At 44.9% G+C, this 23,867-nt stretch overlaps 1 protein-coding gene and 1 non-coding gene across 2 annotated transcripts in view; both read right to left on the bottom strand.

The window, feature by feature from the left end:
* The window catches only part of LOC124711460 (nucleoredoxin-like), a 240,805-nt gene that overhangs the window by 56,881 nt on the left and 160,057 nt on the right, over positions 1–23,867 (bottom strand). The gene's annotated exons all lie outside the window — the stretch shown is intronic.
* Trnat-ugu lies at positions 11,002–11,076 on the bottom strand. The gene has a single exon. It is a non-coding gene; the product is annotated as a tRNA-Thr (tRNA).

Genomic DNA, 23,867 nt, shown 5'->3' with positions numbered 1-23,867 from the left:
CTATATGATTTTCTCATTATTACTGATGTTCTGATGACTTTAATAGATGGAAACGACAGAATCATCTGCAAACAAAATAGTTATAGGACTTCTCAGATTCTCTCCAAAATCTTTTGGATGGATTAAAAACAGGAGAGGGCCTATAATATTTCCTTGGGGAAGTCAGATATATCTTCCGTTTGGCTAGATAACTTCCCGTCAGTTACTACGAACTGTGAGTTTCCTGCAAGGAAATCATGAATCTAGTCAACCGACTGTGACAATACTCCACAGGCAGCAAAGAAACCGCTTGTCGGGAATGGTGTCAAAAGCCTGGAAGTCTGGAAATTTAGAATCAACCTGATATCCCATATCGATGATACTCACTAGTTCGTGTGCACAAAGAGCTAATTATCTTTCACAAGAAACATATTTTATGGATCCGTGATGGCTGTATGTCAATCAGTCGGCTTGTTCCAGGTATTTAATAACGTTCAAACGCGTTATACGTTACAAAGTCCTACTGCAAATTGAATTTAGTGCTGTGGATCTGTAATTCAGCGGATTATTTCTGTTTCCTTCCTTGTGTATTGGTGTGACCTGTGCAACTTTCCAGTACTGATATAACGGTTTTGTAACTTTGGTACAGTACATAAATGACGTAGTAAGTGGTAGTATCGACGGTAGTACTGGTAGCAAAGGTAGGGAAAGAAACATAAATGAATGTGTTTGATAGGAATTGGTTTTTGTTTATTTGTTTCTTTTGCACATAATTAGAACCGCCCATCGTTTAGAGCTAATCCATTGTGTATTTTATATCCTTACAAAATATAAATAGCATTAAGTAAAAAAATTAGCACCTCACCTCACTTCAGCGTTTTTATGCAAGCAAAACAGCTACTTTTGATGCGAGTACAGTTTACATACACAAACACAAAAAATCTATATGATTATTATTTTGTGCTCAAGAGAACATTCTTCGCCAAGATCAAAGGCAAGAGTTTCCTGTTGCAACTGATAAGTGGGACAGTTGTTTAGCAATAACAGGAACGTGTTTTATATAAGCCCGACAAAGTATTTAAGCCACTTTTACATGTTTCTGTTCTGCGTCTTTTTAAATTTTACCTTTTTTGATGAAGTTGCGTTTTCAGGCACTATATAATAAATCTGTATTGTTTTTTATTTTTACTACAACACCCCTCTGCCTTACGTTGCAATTGAACAACATGCGAATAAAACCTGAATTTAACAATGACAATGTCAATTTTGTTATAAATTCTGTTTATTTTAAAGTAACAAATAGGAAGACAACTATCCAGAACATAAATGTTCCGTAGATTAGGTGGCCGTATATATATATCCACATTCAGTTTCTGGGCGGTTCACCACTTCCAGTTTCTAGGGCACTCTGGTAAGACACTAGTGACATACACAAACAAAGCGATAGCAATGTGGTGACTCCCGATGGGTATGCAACACACCTAACATACAGGTACGAGAGAAGTCGTAGCTCGGGCCGTGGATTTAGCAACTGCATGCAGTTAAAAGTTCCACCGCTATGGGCGCCTCTCATAAAACAACTGAACACAAAATGGAAAAACAAGGAACAAATGTTTGTCTCAGCTTCACGCACCCACGTAATGACTGCACACTACGCAAAACTACAAAAAAAAGGGCTGCTTTCAAATAAAATCACTCTGTAAATTAAATTATTGTTCACTCAGTTATAAACACAGTATATTCTTCAAACAATATTACAGCCAGTGGATCCATTATTCAGGATTATTATACACCATATTATTCCAGCACTTTTTTGGCTACAACACCCTACTTTTCATCACAGTCTCCTTTAAATGTGATCGGCTTACTCCACTGGGATGGCCTGTACCCCCACATGGTACCACTGCGCCTGTCTTGCTACACCAGTAATCTCCCCACTATCCACGCACTACATGCTGCGGAGTGCATCCTTCATTGGGCCAAACGCATGCAAATCGGAGGGTGCGAGATGTGGGCTGTAGGGTGGATGAGGAAGAACAGTCCAACGAAATTTTGTGAGCTCCGCTACGGCGTGAAGACTCGTGTGAGTATTTGCGCTGTCATGAAGAAGGAGAAGTTCGTCGGCATTTTTGTAGCGACGAACTCGCAGAAGTCGTTTCTTCAATTTCCTGAGGGCAGCACAATACACCTCAGAGGTGGTCGTTGCACCATGGGGGAGGACATCAAATAGAACAAACCCTTCAGAGTCTCAGAATCCGTCACCATTTCAGCGGCGAAGCGTGCAGCTTTGAAAAAATGGTTCAAATGGCTCTGAGCACTATGGGACTTAAAATCTGAGGTCATCAGTCCCCTAGAACTTAGAACTACTCAAAGCTAACTAACCCAAGGACATCACACACATCCATGCCCGAGGCAGAATTCGAACCTGCGACCGTAGCAGCAGCGCGGTTCGGGACTGAAGCGCCTAGAACCGCTCGGCCACAACGGCCGGCGGTGCGGCTTTGAATTTTTGCTTTGGGGAAGTGGTGTGGCGTCATTCAACGGACTGCCATTTTGTTTCCGGTAGAAAGTGATGAACCCATTTTTCGTCGCCTGTGACGATATTCGAAAAGAAAAATTGTCACCGTGAGCCTGATAACGCGCAAGGAATTCCGCACAAAAAGTCCTTCGTTGCTGTTTATGAACTTCTATTATGCGGCGAGGAACTCACTCGCAGGAGACGTGCATCTTTGAGTGTGTCAGCCCTACTAACAGAGACGGCTAGTTGTGTAGCGAGGTGTTTGGCTCCGATCCGTCGACTACCACGAATGAGAGTGTCCACACGTTCCAACATTGCAGGAGTCACAACCGTAAGAGGCCGGCCAGCACACGGGAGATCGGACAGATTTGTGCGACCTTGTTGCAGTTATGACACACGCCTCGCCCATCGACACACCGCGCTCTTGTTCACTGTCAGGTGTCTGTATGCCTTCTGCAAGCACTTATGAATACCTGCGATGCTCTGGTTTTCTTCCAAAATAAAATCAGTGACAGCTCTCTGATTTGAATGCGCCCCCGTTACAGACGCCATTTTGAAGGCTACTTATAGCGCCGGCACATATAGGAACTACATGAAACTATAGAGCTGAAGCGGGAACATTCCACGGTCCCACAACAAATTCTGCTTTTAGTCCACCGAAAAAAAGTCTTGCATTACTTATCGAGCGCCCGTCGTAGCTGGCACTTACGCCGAGCCGGCACCAGCGTAGCGGCGGCCGCTCTCGATTGGACAGCGCAGCTGCTACCACAGCTCCGCTAGACGGGGCAGAGTGCGGGCGGCATAAACAAAGAGGGCGCGGAATTGGCCGCGCCGTCCCGGCTGCTGCCACGCTCTAATAAGGCGGATGGATGGGTCCCTCCGCAATATCCGGAGCGGAGCCGCCACTCCTAGGGACGCCGGGGAGGGCTGCATTCAATTTCAGCCTCTAGTCGAGAACAGGTGCTGCCTGCGCACATACCAGCAAATTTACAACGTCTGCCTCCTAGTCGAGCAGGAACGTTACAGCCTTATGCAAATATACCGCTGGCCACTAAAACTACAACCCCAGGAAGGCAGGCAAATTATGAAATTTTGCTTATTCGACGGCTACAGTATACACTGAGGTGACAAAGGTCATAGGATCCGTCCTGATATCCTGTCGGACCTCCTTTTCCCGACGTAGTAAACAACACGTCGTTGGAAGTCACGTGCAGAAAACGCGGGATTCGCTGAGCGGTCTGAGGCGCTACAATCACGGACTATGCGGCTGGTCCCGGCGGAGGTTCGAATCCTCCCTCGGGCATGTGTGTGTGTGTTTGTCCTTAGGATAATTTAGGTTAAGTAGTGTGTAAGCTTAGGGACTGATGGCCTTAGCAGTTAAGTCCCATAAGATTTCACACACATTTTTTCGTGTGCAGAAATATTGAGCCATGCTGCTTCTAAGCCCTTCCATAATTGCGAAAATGTTGTCAGTGCAGGATTTTCTGCACGAACAGAACTCTCGATTATGTCCCATAAATGTTCTATGGGATTCATGTCGGGTTTCCTAGGTATCCAAATCATTTACTCGAATTGTCCAGAATGTTCTTCAAACCAATCGCGAACGATTGTGGAACGGTGTTTGGAAACAAGTAGGCGAACATAACCATTTACAGTCAAGAATCGGTTCAGATGGACTAGAGGATCCAGTCCAGTCCACGTAAACACACCATTATGGAGCCACCACCAGCTTGCTCAGTGTCTTGTTGGCGACTTGGATACACGGCTTCGTGGGGTCTGCGCCACGGCCGAACCCTATCATCAGTTCTTACCAACTGAAATCGTGTTTCATCTGACCAGGCCACGGTTTTTCCGTCGTCTAGGGTCCAACCGATATGGTCACGAGCCGAGGAGGGGCGATGAAGGCGATATCGTGCTGATACCAAAGACATTCGCGTTGGTCGTCTGCTGCCACAGCCCATTAACGCTAAATTCTATCTCTCTGTCCTAACGGAAATGTTCGTCGTACGTCTTACATTGATTTTTGCGGTTATTGCACACAGTGTTGCTGGTGTCTTAGCACTGATGTCCTGGAAGCAAACGCCTCTGCTCTCGATCATTGTCCGTGGTGAGAGGTAATGCCTGAAATTTGCGTTTGACGCTGTGGATCTCGGAATATTGAATTCCCTAGCGCTTTCTGAAATCGAGTGTGCCACGCGTCTAACTCCAACTACCATTACTCATATGAAACCCTTTAATTGCTGTCATGCGGCCATAGTCACTTCGGAAACCTTTTGAGATGAATCAGCCGAGTACAAATGACAGCTCCGCAAATGCACGGGCCTTATACCGTTATACCTTTTGTATGCATTACTACCTCCATCTGTATATGTGCATATCGCAACAATGAATTTTGTCACCTCACTGTAATAAGAATAATACCTAATTATTCTCTCTTCAGTCAGATTAATGTCACCACCTGTCCAAAGCCTCCACAAACACCTTTGCTAGTCATACAGCTGCGAGGCGCGCAGGAAGAGGATCAGTGAAGTTCTGGAAGATCCAGACAGGCATGTGGAGCCACGCCGACTCCAGTGCCGTGGCCGGCTGTGCTGGAGTAATCGGTTGAGGATTCATGGCGCGAACAGCCCGATCAAGGCGGTCGCATAGATTCATGATTGGATTTACACCCGGGGATTTTTGTGGCCAGGGGAGTACGGTAAATTCTGTGGTATTGCCCAAAGATCGTGTTGCCACACGAAAGTTGGCTACGCGAATCAATACCACAGACATTAGCGACGCTCAAATGTTTAAATGTGTGTGAATTCCTTACGGACCAATCTGATGAGGTCATCGGTCCCTAGACTTACACACTACTTAAACAGACTTAAACCAACTTATACTAAGAACAACACACACACACCCCTGCCCGAGGGAGGACTCGAACCTCCTACGGGAGACGCCACGCAATCCGTGACACGGCGCCGCAGAACGCGCGGCTACCTCGCGTGGCAGCGACGCCTCGCTGCAATCCGCCACGACGTATGAGAGAGGCGCTCCTAAGAACCACCCTCTGAGCATAGCACAGCCCTCACGCTGAGGGCGATACAGTGTCGAAACTAGCAAGAGCTGTGTCCCAGTTCGTGACCTCCTCTGAAGGAGTCAACATCATAGTAGAGGACCGACGTGACAGTAAAGTTTCTGATGGACTTGTTCACTGAAATGTGGAACTTTGTTGTGCGAGAGAATAGTTTGTTACGTAGTGCATCAAGTGGTGCTTGGCTGATCAATGACAGTTGTAAATTATACAGTACTCCTGTGGCAACGAGTTGTGTCAAAGTTAATTCTTTTATTCATTTATGTGAAACGAGCTAATATTTCATTTGTTGTGTATAAAAATCAACCTTCTCCCAGAGCAATAAAAAAACCCAAAGATGTTACTAGACGAAAGTAGTTACTCCTGATCACCACAAATCCATCCTGGTGCTCTTCAAACCACGCACGTACACTGTGACACGTTGCCGTGTCCTGCTGGTAGATGCCATCGTGACGCGGAGGGAAAAAACTGCATGTAGGGGTGCAGATGCTCCTCAAGGACAGATGCATACTTGTGCCGATCCATTGTGCCCTCCGGAATAGCGAGCTCACTCATGGAATACCACGAAAATATTTCCCAGACCATAAAGTTCCCTCCTGCTGGACTCTTCTGATGGTTGTTACAGGGTGCTTGCTTTCAGACGTATCCCGCCGATGGAGCACAAAACGTGATGCATATGAAAAGGTCACCTGTCGCCACTTAATGGACGTCCAATTGCAGTATTGGTGCGCAAATTTCAGCCTTCGTCGCCGATGAACAGCAATCAGTATGGGTGCATGAACGAGGCGCCTGCTTCAGAAGCCCGTATGCAGCAACATTCACTGCACAGTCGCGGAGCAGACACTACTGGTTGCCCCTTGGTTCATTTGGGTGGCCAGCTTCTCAACAGTTGCAAATTGATTTGCTTCGCTTCCTCATTACGACAACGACTGTACTGTATTCCGCATTTTCCCGACATCTTCTATTACTTGTGCTGCCACCTGCTGTCTGCGAGTGGTTGTTGCACGTTTGTCGTCGACCATAGGTGGTGTTCACATTAATGTGATTGAACCATGAATTTTTAGGTGATTTAGGGAATACAGGGTGCGAAATGTGGAATGTAGAACTGCTAACTGGTACCGAATTGCTCTAACCTTGGTAGGCATCGAGTCGAACTCAACCTGGTTGGCTGGTGGGCGGTGGCGTGTCTGTCTCTCGGCAAACCTCCACCAGACGTCCACAGTACGTGAGTGGTCTGGAGAGCATGCTGGCCAGACCAACAGCCAGACAGTCCTCTGTATCCAAGGTACGTCGGGACTGCCCAGCGAAGAGGAGTATACTGGATGTGCTTTCCTATGCCATCAGATCCAAGTCTTGAAAGCCTTCAGATTCCCTCAAAGCGCTTCTCATTTATGCCAGAGATAGTGGCACTTTTAGAAGCTCTGCTTTCTTAAAGGTGTTAATCGTGTCTGACTCTGGAGCGTCCTTGAAAATACTAGACAATGAAGATGGGTAAGGGAATTAACTGTTATACAGGGAGTGCACAGATACTCCGCAAGCCACCGAACGGTGGGTGGCGGAGGGTACCCTGTACCATTACTAGTCTTTTCCTTTCCTGTTCCATGCGCAGCTAGAGCGAGGGAAAAACGACTGTCTACATGCCTCCGTAAGAACCCAAATTTCTCATATCTTATCTTCGTGGTCCTTACGCACAATGTATATTCTCGGCAGTAGAGTCGTTCAGCAGTCAGTTTCAAATTCCGGGTCTCTAAATTTTCTGAAGATTGTTTCTCGAGAAGAACGTCGCCTTCCTTTCCCATGAGTATAAGTGTTGATATTTCTGTCGGTGATATTGGTCGGTGTACTGGAGATTAGATGTTCGATGCAGAAAGAAAACAACCAACACAGAGATGTACATACTAAGGTATCAATCAACTCACAAGTTCAAATGCGATTTCTGAACTACAAACCCGCTGCGTAACTTCATTTGATGTGCAAAATGTAGAGGGCGTTACTGTTACCTGCTTTTGTGCAGTTGTACTGAAATGGACATCATTTGAACATCCAAGCATGTAGTACACCTTTCACCAGTTTGACGTTTTTCTTATTATCTCTCTATTTTTCTGTGTCAATGCAACTTATAGCGACACTTTAGTAACTAAATTATCTCTGTAGGGAGATGTCCGTCTTTTATCTGACATACTTCTCTTATCACTTTCTTCGTTTCGTTTCCTTTCCTCCTCATGGCCTTCATATGTTGAAATGCATGTACTAATGGAAGTTCCACTAAGTGAGAATAATTGTTTACGTTTGTTCAAGCGTTAATTCATGTCCTATTGTTAGATACCGTTAATCTCATTAATATGTGTGTGAAACTTATTGTATGAACGGAAATAACCGGATTGGGCGATATCTCTTTAACTGCCGTTGTGGCCACCGCACCGAGATAACAACGAATTATTGTAATTATTAATAGCCTGCTTGTCTTTAAATTCAAAGAGAATCAAACTGGCGCCCTTAGGATATTCCAAATTTCTACGGTCTCGAAAGTACGCTGCCAGTCCAATTATTCCCAGAGAGCAATATTTTTGGTTTCGTTCAACTTCAGTCTGTAGAATTTTCGTCAGTTTAATTCACCCGCTGCTAAAAAGGGAGAGCAAAAAACTGTGATCCATAATTAAGAAATAATAATACAGTATACAATTACTGATCCTTGTACTAACACAGTGATAGGATTCCAAAATTTGACGTGTGTTGCATGCCATCTTCGTGACGTTGCAGTTTTAATGGCCAGCAAAATAGAGGTTCGCCGTGTCACACACTACGTTGTACGGGAGACAGTACGCAATACAGTTACTGGAGCTTCACTCTTGCTAATGGCTTTGCTCCGACGACACTGCATATCAGAACTGCCGAAGTACAAAATACAGAAACAATCGATACTGAACTGATGGCGAAGATATTTCACTTTTTAAACTCCTCACTATTCGGTTCCAAACAGCGGAACTTGAAACTGCTGAGCTTGTGCTTGTGGCGTCCCCCGTCTCTCGTCTTTTTCTTCGTTGTCGTCGTGGTGCGCGTAGCTCGTTCTCGCGATGTCTGTCTTCTTGCAGTTTCTTGACTAAGTGTATCTCAGGGACGTGATTGCTACGCAGAAACCTTGCCAAAGGAGACGTCATAGACCTAGACTAGTTAGTACTCTTCATATGTGGTTCACCGTAAATCTTTTGTAAAGTTCTAGCCCGGTAAGTGTTGGATAATCGTATGTGCTGAGACAAATCCCACTGTAATTTTTACGTAATGTTCTGGTTTTATCGCAGTAGGCAGGAAATGTTCATGCTAATATTCTGTATCTTTGGCTAAAATGGTCATTTTTATCTATCAATTGCCTCATATCTTTTTTTTTTTTTTTTGCAATGTTTTCAACAGAACAGTCCAATCCAGAGATCGAAGCCTGATCGGGATGCAATCGATATGGGGTAAGAAAAGTAACAATCGATCTTACTCAGACAATTGACTGTAGCGCTGCAGCGTATCGTACGACAGCGCTTTAATTCTTTATAAAATAATCTCAGTTTATTAAGGTTACAGCCTATCGTAGTGGAAAAATATTCACTTGGTATTCTTTATGAGATCCATCCGTGTTACTTGAGTATTTGATTAACTTTAGTCACTTTAATACACACGAATTAAGAACATTAGCTATACACTTTGTAAATGAAACGCTGAAACTTCTTTCTTCAATATATTTCCGAAAACAAAAAAAAACAAAAAATCATACATCAGTGCTCACACGAGCCAACATGAACACCCCGAAACAAAGCGAACAACAGACAGAGAATGAAACAAAAGATTCCAGGTTATTTGTAATACTAGAAAAACGAAAAATGGTACTTATTTGAGCTTCTGCAACTTACACTCTCTTAGTGATTTTAACTACTCTCTATTAAATAACATTTAATAAACTTATTAAAATTATTAATTCATCCTAATATTTATTGAATTTTCTTTACTGAACAGCTTAAGACCGACTAAAAGTGGTTACATGCTTCGTCTCCAATGACCTCGATGTCGACGGGACATCAAACTCTAATACTCTTTCCTTTGTAACGACAACAATTTTATGAATATGATTCATGATCACATCCTTTTATAAAGTTCGTTTTTAGGGTTCCGTATTTCAGTCGGTGAAAACGGAGATGTTACGGGATCACTTTCTTGTCTGTCTGTCCGACTGTTAAATATTTTGATACTCGCAAACTCACTCATCAAAATCTATAGCGTACTTGCTCTTGGCCTAGAATCACGAAATTTGGCGAGAAGCAAGGTTTCACAGTGCAATTGAGGAAAAAATCCGAAAATTGTTCATGTGTACGTTTTTCTGTCGTTTGTTATCCGACTGACTGTCTATTTGTCCAAGACGGTTAACGTATCAAGTCGACGGTACTTGCTGGTGTAAAAAAATTTAAGCTTCTACAGCAACGCATTCAAACGATACAGCCATTTATGTCATATATTTTGGTATTTTGTTAGTACCGATATCAATAGCATGCAAAAATCGTCGAAATTCTCCATTCCCAGGTTGGATGAATCATCGATGTAGCCTACATAACAACGCTTGTATGGAAGCATCGGTGCGCGAATTCCACTTGCAATTTTTCGGATTTTTGGAGAACCTCTTACTTTTGTTATGGACAAAAAACACACTATTTCGTTTTGACTGTCGTCACTGCTATGCAGTCTTCCTGATGCGACTTTAAGGAAACTATTTCAGGAGAAAATGGATTCTTTCGTTTATTATGATCTCACATGGCAGCCTCATAATGAACTGGTTGTCTTTTAATTATTGCTATCCCCCCCTCCTTGGCCTTCAGATTAAATTGCGACCAGACCGCAGACTTCTACAAATAAGGTTTCCGCCAGGTCGTCTGTCTTTGTTTGTATCGCACTGAATACATAAAGGAGGGATAGCAGAATCACTAAGCCTCATGGTCGCAGGTAGATTTTTGCGAGGCTGTAAAACTACATGGTCCACTCACATTAATGTAACCACCGCCTAAATTCGACGTTAACGTGCAACACTCAGTCACAGGCGACAGGTGGCAGCACTAGCAGTGGAGGGTGCATAAAGCGTGCAGGGGAACGTGGAAAAGAGTGCGGTCGTTGTCGTAATGCGGAAACGCAGCGATTTATTTGACGTTCAAAAGGGTACGATCATTCGCTATGGGTCCAAGAGTTTAATCATTTCCGGAACGGCTATGTCTCTAAACTGATCGCGTTCCGCCGTAGTTAAAAGCATACTGCGCCTGTCAAACTGGCGCTATCCAAAACCGGCGCAGACGCAGCTGTGGTGCACCACTGACCAATATGACACGAAATTAGAATTATATTAACACCTTCAGCTGCTAACGGGCGTTGATATATATCAACGGGGATAGGTGAAAATTTGTGCCCCGACCGGGACTCGAACCCGGGATCTCCTGCTTACATGGCAGACGCTCTATCCATCTGAGCCACCGAGGGCACAGAGGATAGTACCACCGCAGGGCACGCCCCCCGCGAGACCCACATTCTCACCTTGTATGTCCACACACTACATTCGTAGCGTCCCACCCCAACACACACATTACTCGTATAAGACATTCTTTCCAAGTCCCGTAAGAGTTCGTGGAATGTGTGTGCATCCGCACAGAAGAAGGTCATGGCTGGTGTTGCCAGAACTATCTACCTATATGGATATGGTGTCTGTTCTTTCGGACATGTCTGGAAGAACAGACACCATATCCATATAAGTATATATATGACACGGGTAAACGATGGCTGCAGAGATATGTACGGGCGAACTGTTGAGCAACTAAGCGCCGAGATGAAGTACGGGGCTACCAATAGTGCCTGGGCTTCTGCGGAGGTCGCTGCTTATGAGCCTCCGCAACAGGTGCCTGGTTCACGCACTCACGCTGACGGCTGTTCATCGCCGACGAACGCAACCGGACGTCCACTGAATGGCGGCAGGTGGCCTTTTCAGATGAATCACTTTTTATGTGCCGTCGGTCCAGCTGGAGGAGGGAGTGTTGTGGTCTGAAGAACGTTTTGGTGGCATTCTCTGAGTTATCATTCTGTGAGAAACAATGTATCAGCACAAGTATGCACCTATCCTTGAGTACCATGTCTACCCCTTGATGCCGTTTGTTTTTCTTGGGTACGATGGCATCTAACAGCAGGACAATACAACGCGTCAGACAGCTGACACTGTACGTGCGTGGTTCGTAGAGCACCTGGTTGCGTTCAGCATACTCCCCTGTCCATCACTCCCCAGATTTAAACTCAGTCTGTGGAACCACCTCGATCGACCTGTTTGCGCTTTGGTTTGTCAACCGAGAAACATAGTGCAGCTGCCCCAGCGCTAGAGTAATCATGGATCCGCATCCCTGTGGCACCTTTTAGAACCCCACTGACTCTCTTCCAGCACGTCTCGCAGTGGTCCGCGATGTAAAAGGTGGTTACTCAGGCTTCTGGTATATGACTTGACAGTGTGAAACGTTGTTACGGTGTACCTTGCAAAGACTCCACGTAAGGAATTAACAGTTACGAAACGGCTGCGATACGCTACTAAATCTCATAGCGCCAAGTTCTCAGCCAGGGGAGGGCGGGATTGAGAGGTGGGAGGGGGAGGGAGAGAGCGCGAGTCAGCGAGACTCCCACCCCATCCATAATGGAGCGCATCTTAATGCAGGTCGCCACCTGTGCATGGCGATGCGTGGCCCTGCATGCATATTTCACGGTCCTCTCCGACCCCTACTAAAGCCACCCTCTCCTGCCTTCTCTAGAGCCCCACTCCAACTCCATGTCTGGCTACTGTGTTTTGAAGTGTGCGTGCGCGCCGTCTCGCGCGCTGCCTTCTCGTTAAAGACTGTACACTTTACTGAATGCAACACCCCTCCTCCCTCTGGTAGCAGGCCGCACTCTGGGCCTAAATAAGACCGTTTGTATATAGGCGAAGAGACCCGTTAATGCATCATTGCACGCTTATAGAACAACGCTGACAGCAGTCACCATCTTTACATACCAAGGCACTGAGGTGACAGAAGTCATGGTATAGAGGTATGCACATATACAACAGGTAGTAGTATCGCGTACACTATTACAGGGCAGCCCAGGAGCGGAGATGTCATTTGTTCTCAGGTGATTCATATAAAAAGGTTTCCGGCATGATTATGGCTGTATGACAGGAATTAACAGACTCTGAACGCGGAATAGTAGATGGAGCTAGGCCCATCAAACATTCCATTTGGCAAATCGCTAGGGAATTCAATATTTCGAGATCCACAGTGTTAAAAGTGTGCCGAGACTACAAAATATCAGGCACTACCTGTTAGGCGGCCGGAGAGGCCGAGCGGTTCTAGGCGCTACAGTCTGGAACCGTTCGACCGCTACGGCCGCAGGTCCGAATCCTGTCTCGGGCATGGATGTGTGTGATGTCTTTAGGTTAGTTAGGTTTAAGTAGTTCTAAGTTCTAGGGGACTGATGACCTCAGAAGTTCAGTCCCATAGTGCTCAGAGCCATTTGAATCAACTACCTGTTACCATGCACAATGGTGGCCGACGGCCTTCAATTAACGACTGAGCTCAGCAGCGACTGTGCAGGGTTGTCAGCCTGTCCTGGGAGTCCAGTAGGTTATACCCAATTATCCATTATGCGTTTACTGTAACCCTCACAACGTCACATTGACGATGCGACACAGAAATCACATCGCCATTGAAAACTACAAGTTCTATGATAACTTCTCTCCAAGAGACTAACACAGCTACGGTAACCACATGGAACCTCTCCTGCGAGTCCAGTAGCTTATACCTGGTGCACCACGGCCCGTTAACTGTAACCCTCATACCCTCCTATTGACAATGCGACACAGAAATTGCATCGTGATTGAAAACTATAGGTTCCATGTTCACATCTCTCCAAGAGACTAACGTGGCTACGGTCACCACATGGAACCTCCCCTGGGAGTTCAGTAGCTTGTATCCGATGAACCACTGATCGTTTACTGTAACCCTGGCACCCTCGTTTGACAACGCGACACACAAATTGCAACGTGATTGATAACTACAGGCTCCAGGCCGACGTTTCTCCAAGAGACTAACGAGGCTATGGTCACCACAAGGAACCTCTCCTGGGAGCCCAGTAGCTTTTATCCGATGCACCACTTCCCATTTACTGTAACCTTCACACACTCACATTGGCATTGCGACACAGAAATTCCATCGCAATTGAAAACCACTGGTTCCATGCAATCTTCTCTCCAAGACACTAACACAGATACAGTCTCAGCATCGAACATCTCCTGCAAGTCCAGTAGCTTATACCTGCTGCACCACTCCCCATTTACTGTGACCCTCACACCATCACATCGACGATGAGACACAGAAATTGTATTGCATAGGCCCATGGTGACAGATGTCCAAGAGACTAACATGGTTACTGTCACTGCATGCAACCTCTTCTGGGAGTCCCATAGCTTGTATCCGATGCACCACTGCCCATTTACTGTAACCCTCGCACCGTCACATCGACAATACGACATTGAAATTGCATCCTGATTGAAAAGAATAGGCTCCATGCCGAGTGACCTCCAAGACACTAACTCAGCTAGGGTCAGATCATGCAGCCTGACCTGAGAGTCAAGCAGCTTATGCCCAATTAACCACTACCCGTTTACTGTAACACACTCACACTCACACTGACAATGTGACACAGAAATTTGATATAATACTACAGGCTTCATGTCGACTTCTCTCCAAGGACTAATGCGGCTACGGCCACTACATAGAACCTGTCCTGGGAGTCCAGTAGTTTATACCTGATGCATCACTGCCCATTTACTGTTTCCCTCACTCCTTCACATTGACGATGCAACACAGAAATCTCAACGCGACTAAATATTACAGGCTCCATTCCCTCTTCTCTCGAAGAGACTAAAGGAGCTATGATAACCGCATGGAACCTCTCCAGGGAGTCCAGTAGCTTATACCTGATGCACTACTGCCCATTTACTGTTTCCCTTGCACCCTCACATCGATGATGCGACATGGACATTATGTCTGGATTGAATACTACAGGCACCATGCCGACTTCTCTCCAAGAGACAAACGCTGCTACAGTCACCACATGAAACCTCTCCTGGAAGTCCAGTAACGCATATCCGATGCGCAACTGATAGTTTACTGTCACCGTCACGCACTCACATTGATCCATGCAACACGGAAATTACTTCGCAATTGCATATTCCAGGTCCCATGCTGAGTAATCTCCAAGAGACTAATGCCACCTTCATGAGTGGTCTCACCATTAGGCAGATGCAGCGTTAATGCATAAGCATCGAATCCATTGATGGGAAATTGTGCTAGTTAACATCCATGATACTGACGTAGCTAGGTCACCTTATGGAAACCCTCCTGGGAGTACTTTCCACCCGAATCACCACTGCCCATTTACTGTAACCTCACACTGACGACGCGACAAAGAAATTGCATCGTGTTTGAAAACTAAAGACTCCATGCTAATTTAACTCCAAGAGATAACGTGGCTACAGTCACCACATGAAAACTCCGTTGGGAGTCCACTAGCTTACACGTGATGAACCACTGCCCATTTACTGTAACCGTCAAACACTCACATTGATAATGCGAAGCAGAAATGGCATCACGATTGAAAACCATAGGCTCTGTGTCACAGGATACCGTACTATAGCTACAGTAACCCATCCATTACCATGCTGATTAGCGTCAGCATTATCCAAAGTAAAATTCAGTACGACTCCACATAACACGGGAGGACCATGCAAAAACACTTGTCCATTTACACCATCAACAGTGGTCATCTGGATGTTATCCACCGCTTTATACACTGTAAGGCGCGAACGCCTTCTCCTCCTAAAATAATGCGGCATCTCTGCAAGTCGTCGATGCTGCTGCACGTGTGGATGCTCGTCTTTCCAGATAAAAATACTTATATAGCTGCCAGTTATCTAACCTCAAAGCTCGTCTTATCAACTTCCGGTCCCTCATTTTCAGCATACGCGGCGTTAAGTAAAACTAGTAACGCCACGCGGACCCCACCAACTTCCACTTCCGCCCCTCCTTTCACACGGCTCAGTATTGCGCAACAACTCATGAGCCACGACTTCCAGAGACGCCCAGAGGTGCCTCATACAGAGAACATCCCAGGGTGCCCCTGAGAGCTGATGAGTTGTTGCGCAATACTGAGCTGTGTGAAAGGAGGGGCGGAAGGGGAAGTTGGTGGGGTGGGGTCCGCGCGGCATTACTGGTTTTACTTAACGCCGCGCGCGCTGAAAATGAGGGACCGGAAGTTGATAAGGCGAGCTTTGCGGTTAGATAAGTGGCAGCTATATAAGTATTTTTATCTGGAAAGACGGTGTCAGTCGTCGAGCAGCCGCACGTCCAGCAGCGTCGACGACTTACAGAGATGCCGCATTATTTTAGGAGGAGAAGGCGTTCGCGCCTTACAGTGTATAAAGCAGATCCAGATGACCACTGTTGATGGTGTAAATGAACAAGTGTTTTTGCATGGTCCCCCAGTGTTTTGTAAAGGCGTACTGAATTTTACTTTGGATAACGCTGACGCTAATCAGCATGGTAATGAATGGGTTACTGTAGCTATAGTACGGTATCTTGGAGACAAAGTGTCCAAAGTAGGAGGACTGGAGAGTTTTAATGAAAGAGACATAATTGCTTATCGCACCTTTCAAATATGTGAGGTGTACAACAGAGACGTGGGAAGATCTTATTACATGTTATTATTGGTTCTTAGAACGAGGAATCAGCCCCTTGCTGCCAGGCTACATGGCAAATTATGCAGTTATTTAATATGTTTTCAAATAACTCTCGATTAAGGAAAAAAAACGATACACCACAAAGAAATTATCCGAATGGGACGGAAATCGGTAGAACATGTATATCTACAGACACACAAATGATTGCAATTTCAGAAAAACTGGATGATTTATCCAAGAGAAAGAGCTAGACAAACTGAGCAAGTCAACAACGCGTTGGGCCACCTTTGGGGCTTAATGCAAGCAGCAATTTGGCTTGACTCTGAGTGATAAGAGTCGTTAGATCTGTTCCTGAGTGATGTCGCGCCAAATTCTGTCCAATTGGCGGGTTAGAACTTCAAAATCCCGATCTGGTTGGAAGGCCCTGCCCACAACGCTCCGAAAGTTCTCGACTGGGCAGAGATCTGGTGACCTTGCTGGGCAAAGCAGGATTTGGCAAGCACACAGACAAGCAGCAGAAATTCTCATTGTCTTGCCGAAATGTAAACTCAGAATGACTTGCCACGGAGGGCAAGTGTTGAATGTCCTCGACGTACCGCGGTGCTGTGTGAGTGCCGCAGATGACAACCAGAGGCGTCGTGCTATCAAAAGAAATGACATCCCAGACCATCACTCCTGGTTGTCTGGCATTAGGGTCGGCAACAATCAGGTTGGTATCCCACCGCTGTCCAGGGAGTCTCCAGCCTGGAATCTGATTGACTGGAGTAAAATGGTCTTTAGCAGTGGCCCCGCTTCGAACTGAGCCCCGAAGACCAGTATCTTTATTATTTATTTAGCCTCTTGTTGCCAAGCTACATGACAAACTACGTAGCTACTGTAATATGTTTACAAATTATATATTTGTTACATATTTTCGATATATCTCACTCTTCCTTAGTTACATATTATCATTCGAAATAACACCATACATAAAAAATTTTATACTTATAGTTATTATTTGGCCAACAGCCTTGCCGCAGTGGTAACACCGGTTATCGTCAGATCACTAAAGTTAAACACTGTCGGGATGGGTGGTCATCCGGTCTGCCCAGCGCTGTTGGTAAACGAGGTGCACTCCGCCCTTGTTAGCCAAACTGAGGAGCTACTTGATTGAGAAGCAGCGGCTCCAGTCTCGGAAACTGACATACGGCTGGTAGAGCGGTGTGCTGACCACATGCCCCTCCATATCCGCATCCGGTGACGTCTGTGGGCTGAGGATGACACGGCGGGCGGTCAGTACCACTGGGTCCGCCAGCACCTGTGGACGGAGCTTACGTTTACGTTTACAATTATTATTTAGTATGTGCTTCAATGATTCAAGGGCGTCACATTCGATGTCTGGTGCTTGGGAACCCCCACATTGAATTCTGAAGTGGATAGTTCCTGTGTCGTAACTTGCTTACAATGAAAGTATACCGTTTCGAAGAAGCGGCACGTTGAAGATTTATAAAAATATGTTGTTGATACAGTTTGTTGTAAACTGTTTATCACATTTAAGCTACGGCAAGAAGGCTGGAATTTCGCCACTTCATCATGGTGAGTGGTTACAAGCATTCAGTTCTAACGTTCTCTCTCTCAGTGGCTCATCTGTGTCCTAATACGTCCAAATTTTTTCTCCTTCGCGTTTCTAGAGGGTTTTGGTACTTCGTTATTGCTTTAAAAGAATAATGATCTGTAATATTAGATGTTATGTACACATAAGAGTGCTTGCGCTCTCTCTCTCTCTCTCTCTCTTTCTTTCTCTCTCTCTCTCTCTCTCTCTCTCTCCCTCTCAGGAGTGAGTTTTTATTGTCAATAATTTACCAAATGTTCAGATGTGTGTGAATTCTTAAGGGACCAAACTGCTGATGTTATCGGTCCCTAGACTTGAAACTTCCTGGCAGATTAAAACTGTGTGCCGGACCGAGATTCGAACTCGGGACCTTTGCCTTTTGCGGGCAAGTGGTCTACCAACTGAGCTACCCAAGCACGATTCACGCCCCGTCCTCACAGCTTTACTTCCGCCAGTACCTCGTCTTCTACCTACTGGCGGAAGTAAAGCTGTGAGGACGGGCCGTGAATCGTGCTTGGGTAGCTCAGTTGGTAGACCACTTGCCCGCGGAAGGCAAAGGTCCCGAGTTCGTGTCTCGGTCCGGCACACCGTTTTAATCTGCCAGGAAGTTTTATACCAGCGCACACTCCGCTTCAGAGTGAAAATCTCATTCTGGTCCCTAGACTTACACACTACTTAAACTATACTAAGAACAACACACACGCCCATGCCCGAGGGAGGACTCGAACCTCCGGCGGGAGCGGCAGCGCAGTCTGTGACATTGCGCCCTAAACCGCGCCGCCACTGGGCGCGTCATGATTTATCAAGCATGAAACACGGAGCTGTTAACAAATATTCAACACACGTCAATAATCTGTTAAAACAAACTATCACTCAGAATGAAAAGCATAGGAAAGACTGACGCATATCCAAAAGAATTTAATGCAAACTTAATCCGAGCCATATATAAGGAATAAAAGAAAATTTACGAGATAGATCTTTCACGACTTCCATTCCAAACAAGAACGTTTCAAATTAAAGTAAATCTTTAACCACAAATATGACGCATTTTGTCATTTTGTCACAACAGATTTTACCAGTTCCGACGCATTTTCGAGAGACCCTCCATTCTCTGTGTTATGAAACAGCTTTTACTCCAAGGACACAAGATAAATAAGCTACTGTTCTCGTAGAATGGCTACCAAGCCTTCCTGATTACATACCAACTCTTAAACCCGTTTTCAGAGTTCATAAAAATAAACTTATGTTTTTGAGACAACTTACTGCACACGGTTGAGTACTACTTTACTGAATTCTATGCTGGCTATCTTCAGCTTGTACATCAGCAAATCGTCTCACTTTCGGGGTTGACTAAGGCATATTAGCAAAAAAAGCTACTGTAGTGTAACTTCATCAGTAGTAAATTTCGGATCTCGTTCTTCCAAACATTTTAATCTCTTCCTTATCCACTGCCCAGTCCACATGAAGGCAGAACTTGACACATCTGTAAACAACGTAACCTCGAGGTTAAGGTACCTTGCAGTAAAGAAAAAGCGTACCTCCAGTTCTCTGTACTTGCGCCGAATGGCATTGCTTTGAAAGTCATGTTTGCGTCACGTATTGTGAACCGAATGATCACGATAGTCGACAGACAGCTCTTTACGTCTTCTATACAGTGTGTTGCGTCAAAATGAGGTTACGCACAAAGCCTTGTGAACTGTTGGATACTCGGTAAGTAGAGATGGGCAGCACCACGTTGTTTTGGCTTCCCTAGCGGCGTGCTACAGTGCTGCAGCACCACGAGTGCAAAGTGTGTACCATGATAGCAAACGTGTACCTGCAGTGAAAAAGAATTAATTACGGAATATTTTTTTTCGAGGCTATAATTAAAACTTTATGACTGGCCCCGTGGTGCTCGCCAACGTTTTGAGATGCAGGATAAAAATGTGAGCTCCATTTCTACTCTTCTCTTCGCTTGCCAGTAACTTCTTCAACTAGTTTTACATGTGGCAGCGCATCGCAGCTCTCCTTGTTCATATCTCCACGTCTTTCTTTCACGAATTTATATGAGACAAGTTCACCATTTTTGTCGCTACTTCTCGGGTAACAGGCCTGCAATGAGCTGCACGTGGACACAGATTTGTGTAATAACAAGGAGTACTCTTAAAATTTTTATTTAAAAATGGTTGGATACTGAAACGAATCTCTCTTGAATACGTTGCGTTGCGTGACTGCAACAAAAGCAAACTACACTTTTTTGTCACATATAGACCATGCACTGCTGGGGTACGACACTGCTAATTACCAGAGTTATGTGGTGATTGCGGAAACACTGATTAAAAGTAAATAAAAATAATGATATTAAAGCTATCTTCGCTTTAATGCAAGCTCTGTCAACAGCAAAATTTCATCAGTGCTTATTTGCTTTGCGTTACGAGGTCTTCCGGACTTTATAACATCCCCAAAACACGAGAATATCTCCACGACCGCAAATCCAGGACTGGTACGCTCTTCCATCGTTATTAAATTATATATTGGCTCTAACATTTTCCATATACTTTACGGTATACGAAATTTTTTAATATAAAAACGGGAACGAAAGGTTGTTAACTTTCTAGAAATTCCATAGCTCGCACACTGTGCGTGAAAGAGAGTAGTGTTTAAGCAGCTGTGCTAGTTCAAGGAGCTAAATGAATGGGATGCTTCTGCAATCGCAAGAATCTGCGAAACTTGGAAAGCTGAACTAATGTTTTGACGCATAATTGAGTTCACTGCTTGTGGCATAACGTGTCGTTCTCAAAGGACGAAACTCATCTCTAAGGAACTCGGTACAGATGGAAAGCTTCACTCCAAACTTCTTTCATACATTGGAAACAGAAGAATACCGCTTTAGCATGATGCATTGTCATGGAACGGAAACTGGATATTACGCGATAGATGTAGCTGCTAAATTCTCTCTCTCTCTCTCTCTCTCTCTCTCTCTCTCTTTCTCTCTCTCTCCGCGCTGTGGTGTGTGTGTGTGGCTGTGTGTGTGTGTGTGTGTGTGTGTGTGTGTGTGTGTGTGTGTGTGTGTGTTTGAATTAACTCATGCGCACTGGGCAAACGTTTGTGGTAGATACGAGGAGGGAATAAAGAGTGATCTTTTGTGCGTCTTTCACACGTCGTGAAATAAACATTGTCATGTAAGCTGAAACTGTATTTTATTGCTCTGACTGGGATCGTAAAAGTCTCCCAAGCATAACTTCCCAGCAGCACTCTACAGGCGACAGAAATGATTCTGAAAGCAGGAAGAAGGTAGTCGCAGGTGAATCTGCGAGAGCTCACGAAACTTTTCTTCTTTTTTTGTAATTCTTTCTATTCTTCTTGTAAGCCTTACTCACTACTGATTTATCATTTGTTGCGCACGTTCAAGTAAGCATACAAAAAAAAAAGCAAATAGAATGAAGCAGAGCAAGTAAAAGCAAAATCTCCTGAAACATATAATGGGAAGGAGCTATAGCGCTTGTCTTGTAAGACAAGGGTCGTGAGTTCGAGTTTCCCAGGAGCCAGCATGTCATATACAGTCCGTCACCAGACTCAGCCGCAGCAAAACTCTCGCACCATTGCAAAGATGAGTGGTATAGGCATTAGTATCAGTGGTATTGAGAAACAACTGAAATCGATAAAACTGAAAAAAGTTTCAAGCCTTGATGGAATCCCTGTCAGATTCTGCACAGAATTTGCAACTGAGTTAGCCCATCTTTCAACCAAAATATACCGTAGGTCCCTCGAAGAATGCTGTGCCCAGTATTTGGAAGAAAGCACAGATTATACCAGTCAGCGTGAAGGCATATAAGTGATCCACAAAACTACTATACAATATGTGTGACATCCATCTGTTGTAGAATTTTATAATATGTTCTGAGCTCAAACATAATTATGTATCTCGAACTCAGTGACCTCATCAATGCCAGTCAGTGTACATTCCGAAAACATCGATCGTGTGAAACTTAACACGTCCTTTTTTCACGTAACATCCGGAAACTCGTGGAACAAGACATTCAGACAGATGCAGTATTGCCTGACTTCTGAAAAGGAGTTAAGTCACTAAAACATCTATGCTTATTAATAGAAGTACGATCATATGGGTTACAAAAAGAAATTTGTGACTGGACTGAGGATTTCTTGGTAGGAAGAAAGCAGCATCATATTTTAAACTGAGTGTCAACGACAGATGTAGAAGTAATTTCAGGACTGCACTATGTAAATGCGTTGTCACTATTGCTGTTCGTTTTGTCTCTTAATGTCCTGGCACACGCTATTAATAGGTACTTTGGACTTTACGAGGATTCAGTTATCTGTAACGCAGTACACCCTGAAGAAGCATTGGACTTTACGAGGATTCAGTTATCTATAACGCAGTACACCCTGAAGAAGCAGCACGAATGTCCAGTCAGGTCTTGATAAGATTTCAGAGGGATGTGAAGATAGGCAACTTGCTTTAAATGCCGGCCGCGGTGGCCGAGCGGTTCTAGGCGCTTCAGTCCGGACCCGCGCGACTGCTACGGTCGCAGGTTCGAATCCTGCCTCGGGCACGGATGCGTGTGATGTCCTTAGGTTAGTTAGGTTTAAGTAGTTCTAAGTTCTAGGGGACTGATGACCTCAGATGTTAAATCCTATAGTGCTCAGAGCCATTTGAACCATTTGCTTTAAATGTTCAGAAATGTAAACATATACACTTCACAGTACTAAAAAGGACGTGGTGCCCTATGATCATAACATCAAGGAGCCAAAACTGAACTTAATCAACTTTTACTGACACCTGGGCGTAACAGTTCATGCGTATAGTAATGGAACCATCACATAAGCTCGCTGATAGGTTAAGCAAGTACCAGACTTTGGCTCATTAGCAGGATACTGCGGAACTGCAGTCAGTCTAGAAAAGAGATTGCTGAAAAATCACTTGTGCACTCCATCCTAGAATATTCTCCAAGTGTGTGCGACCTGTAACAGATAGGTGTAATATGGGATATTTAACACATACAAACAATAGCAGCATGAATGGTGACCACAGGTTTGTTTGATTCATAGGACAGGATCAAGAACATGACGAGAAATCTGAACTGACAGAAGCTTGAAGTCAGACGTAAGTTACAGAGCGAAAGCTTAAAGTTTCAAGAAATAGAGAAGTTTAATCAATCAGTCTTCCCACACTCAATATGTGAATGCAACAGGAAGAAGCCTAATAACTGGCACTACGGAAAGTACCCACTGCCATGTACTTCATAGTTGTTTGCAGAGTATAAATGTAGATGTAGATGTTATGAAAGTTGAAGATACCACTACGCGTGAAGCTGGCCTCATCTGTGAATGGGATGGGTGACACAAATCCCAGAATCGTGATTGCCTGATGAAGAAACCAGTGACAAAACTGTTCCCGATGTGTAAAGTGTGGAAAGTCTGTCGCTAGTAACCCTTGCACACGCTGTAAGTGATAAAGGTAGCACTGTAATGTGTATTGAAACTGGGGACCTAGAAACGACGGAGGAGCCTCATCCCGCCGTAGCTCTCAGTGGTTCACAACTCCGTAACAGGCCACAGCAGTCCACCCACCCCACCGCCGTCCCACACCGAATCCAGAGTTGCCGGCCGAAGTGGCCGTGCGGCGGAAGGCGCTGCAGTCTGAAACCGCAAGACCGCTACGGTCGCAGGTTCGAATCCTGCCTCGGGCATGGATGTTTATGATGTCCTTAGGTTAGTTATGTTTAACTAGTTCTAAGTTCTAGGGGACTAATGACCTCAGCAGTTGAGTCCCATAGTGCTCAGAGCCATTTGAACCATTTTGAATCCAGAGTTATTTTGCGGTTCGGCCCCCAGTGGACCACTCCCTAGAACGTCTCGTACCAGACGAGTGTGATAGAGTAATTACGGTGTACGCGTATGTGGAGACAGTGTCTGCGCAGCAATTGCCGACATA

The sequence above is a fragment of the Schistocerca piceifrons genome, chromosome 8, assembly GCF_021461385.2.
Source record: "Schistocerca piceifrons isolate TAMUIC-IGC-003096 chromosome 8, iqSchPice1.1, whole genome shotgun sequence".
In the NCBI taxonomy this organism is placed as follows: domain Eukaryota; kingdom Metazoa; phylum Arthropoda; class Insecta; order Orthoptera; family Acrididae; genus Schistocerca; species Schistocerca piceifrons.
This window is presented reverse-complemented; position numbering and strand designations above follow the sequence as displayed.